Here is a 3,601-nt window from a genome sequence, read left to right as displayed (position 1 = left end):
GTTAGATCTAGAAATAAATGCTCAATTTGAATCATAATACCTTCCTTTATAGATCTCCTTTTCCTCGAAGTATTCATATAAAGGTCGATATTGCTGTTTAGGGCTCATGCATGTCTTCACATAAATTTGATCATGGATGTCGTCTTGAAAGCTTAAAAGTTTGAATACTTGACCTCTCCTTCATTGCCTTAATGATGCTTGATTGTTTGCTTGATTGGAATTGAATTATTCTTGAGGAATTGTAATTGAGAGTTATTTCAAATGAGGGCATAAGGATTGTTTTTATACCTATCTTAATGAAACATGTGTTGAAAATTACAAAAAAGACCGACATCAATTTTTGTTTCTCCATCAACATTTTCCAAGGGTTAGAGGGTTTGTATTTGGGCCTATTTGGATTGGACTATGATGCCTAATGCCCCAGTGCAATCCTTTTGGACTGGGCAAAGGTCAAGAAGTCAAAACATAGAGTAAAAACCACATATTTAGCATTGGTTTGAGAAGAATCGGGTATACTTAGGGCATACAAGGTAGAAACACTAAAGGCAGACAGTTTGTGAAATCTATATAACAATTTCGTTTGAGCAATAGAAAATGGATATCTTCAATTTCAAGGCGGTGTGCTCTAGAACTGGAAAGGGAGAGGCATACCAATATTCTTTTCATAATACTTTGCCTGTGAAATCTATGTTTTATGTTAGGTTGGGGAAGTCCATAGGGGATTTGAAGGAGCTTTTGTTCCAGAGCGACGCCTCCATTGTTGGTGTGCATTGTATGGGTGGTGGTGGAAAAACGAGTTTGGCATTGACTTTATGTGATGATCCCAATATCAAAGGTGACATTTTTAATCCATCATTTTTTTGATGGTTTTCCTAGCTTAAGGATTTTGTTGTTCTTTTGCAGCTTACTAATAACACAATTGTTTTTGTGGACATCAGGTTGTTTCAGAAATATAGTTTTCATCATTGTTTCACAATCCCCAAATCTGAAGGGAATTTTAGAGACAATATGGGAGAAGATCTTTAGGAGGAATGTACCTGAGTTTCAGAATGTGGAAGATGCACATATACAGCTTCAACAACGGCTTTTAAAGCAATCCAAGCCAACGCTGGTGGTGTTAGATGATGTTTGGTCCAGAGCTAATTTGGAGAAATTACTATTTGAGGCTCGCGAGTACAAAACCCTTGTCACAACCAGAGACGGTTCTATCATCCCCAGAAACCCCTATACTCGGCTATATCAATTGCCATTGTTGAACAAAGAGGATGCTCTATCACTTTTCTGCTTGTCAGCATTTGGACAGACATCAATTCCAAGTACGACAGATGCAAATCTAGTCATTGAGGTATAGTATTTTCTTACCAAATATGAATAAACCCAAAGCTTCTTATCAAATCAAATAAGAAGAACACAAGTGAAAGGAAATGATAAGTTCATTTGGGGTTTTGCTTTGGTATATTGCAATTATTGGGTGTTCTCATTGTTCTGGTGCTTAAAGTACTCTGAAGTTGAAAGTACTCAATCTACAAAGTTATAATTCAAATTGCATAATATAATTAATAAAAATATCACTGTTGTGATTGACAGGTGCAAGAAGAATGCAAGGGTTTACCTCTTGCTCTTAAAGTAGTAGGAAGTTCTTTGTACGGGGAACCGCATGTGGCCTGGGAGAATGCAAAGAAAATACTTTCCCTGGGAGAATCACTATCCTCATATCACAGCGAAGGGGTTTTTAGATGCTTGGAAACCAGTATTGATTGCTTGGATGATGTTGGGAGGTAATGTTTCTTAGATTTGGGGTTATTTCCAGAGGAAAAGAAAATTTGTGCTGATGCACTGCTAGACATTTGGGTTTATGTTCGGAAGATGGAGTGGCAGGATGCCTATATTATGTTACTGGGACTTGCAAGAAGAAATCTTCTGAATCTATCAAACAATCAAGGGTAAATGTCTTTCCTTGCATATAAATTTCCATGTTCTCATTTTTTCAAACATTGGACTGACTTGGTTGTTGCAATTATCAGAACTCAAGCAACAATCTCGTATAGATGTGCCCCTGAGCTGTCCTTTTCGCAGCATGATGTGATGCGAGACTTAGCCTTGTATTTGGGATGCCAGGACAGTATTGTCCACAGAAAGAGGTTACTCATGCCCAGGAAGGAGCATTGCCTATCAGAAGAATGGGAGTTGCTTAGAGATAGACAGGTCAATGCTCAAATTGTGTCTATTCACACAGGTGGGATATTTCGCCCAAATACTTATTTAGTGACAAAATTTGCAGGCTATGTGAACTATTAACAAATATTAAGATTTCTTATGTTCTAATTCAATTGCATATGTGATTTGCCTTATGCAGGTTCTATGGCTGAGAATGACTGGTATGAGATGAATCTTTCGAAAACAGAGGCTCTAGTGTTACACTTTTCTGCAAGCGAATATTTTCTTCCTCCATTTCTGAAAACTATGAAAAAACTCAAAATTTTGATAGTATGTAATTTGGGTTCAGAGAGGTCCACAATAAAAGGTCTAGATGCCTTATCTTCACTCACTCAACTCAGAAGTGTTCTCTTGGAGAGGTTGGTTGCACCCACTATTCCCAAACAGGGCAAAGTTATCCAAAACTTAGACAAACTTTCTCTAAGCTTATGCGAAGGATTTGTTAAAATGTCCACATTCAATGACACCAACCTGCAAGAGTTTAACTTGGACCACTGCAGCGACTTGGAGGAATTGCCCCTTGCAATGTGTCACATGCCCTCTTCTCAGAGCTGGTCTTTAACCAACTGCCATCTGGTTGAAAAGTTGCCATATAATATCGGAAATATGAGTTTTCTAAGGATGTTTAGATTATTAGCATTACCAGGCCTGAAAGAGCTTCTGGTATCAATTGGAAAACTTGAGCAGCTGGAATTTCTAGATAAAGCAAGTTTAGGTGAAACTTTTTGCAATCCAGAAGGCAATCTTCTGTAGCTTAAATTCCATGCCGTTGCAAATTTTTCTATTAAATATTGACATTCACTCGAAAAGTTATATTTTAATTGATAAAAATATGTCATTTTTCTTATTATATATAACTAATTGAGATTAAACAAAGTCACTTGGATTTAACTTCAAATGCAATTACCCTAGACTGATTGGACAACGAAAATGACGTCTAATAAAAACAAGGTTTGTACTGTAGTCGTAGTCCCTACCAAATATTAAAACAATTAAATAATAAAGAACATAATAAAATATAATTAAAAAATATATATATTTTTAAGATAAAAAATAACAATTATATTTATGTAATTTGACTACAACTCTTATTTTAATAAAATAATATAAACTACCAATTGCACTTTGGTGTGCAATGGGTATGCTGAAGAGGTGTGGAAGGTTAATTGGGGAAAATTTGGTCTATTTTTTGGATATATTTGTGTAGTTCATGAGGTCAATTTGTGGTCATGATGTTGTTTGTGCGACAAAGGACTTAATTGAGAGGTGATAGCTTAAAACAAACTATGCATCCACTTACAAGGACTCAATCATAACTCAAATGAAACCTTTGAATTGAGAAGATAATCAATTTTTATTAGAAACAAGCTCATCTTATGTTTGC

At 35.9% G+C, this 3,601-nt stretch overlaps 1 pseudogene; it reads left to right on the top strand.

The window, feature by feature from the left end:
• Window positions 1-759: 759 nt before the first annotated feature.
• LOC131046663 (probable disease resistance protein At4g33300) lies at window positions 760-2,970 on the top strand (annotated as a pseudogene).
• The last annotated feature ends 631 nt before the right edge of the window (window positions 2,971-3,601 follow it).

The sequence above is a fragment of the Cryptomeria japonica genome, unplaced genomic scaffold (assembly GCF_030272615.1).
Source record: "Cryptomeria japonica unplaced genomic scaffold, Sugi_1.0 HiC_scaffold_465, whole genome shotgun sequence".
Classification (NCBI taxonomy): domain Eukaryota; kingdom Viridiplantae; phylum Streptophyta; class Pinopsida; order Cupressales; family Cupressaceae; genus Cryptomeria; species Cryptomeria japonica.
Note: the sequence above shows the minus strand (reverse complement) of the source record. Positions and strands in the feature narration are given on the sequence as shown.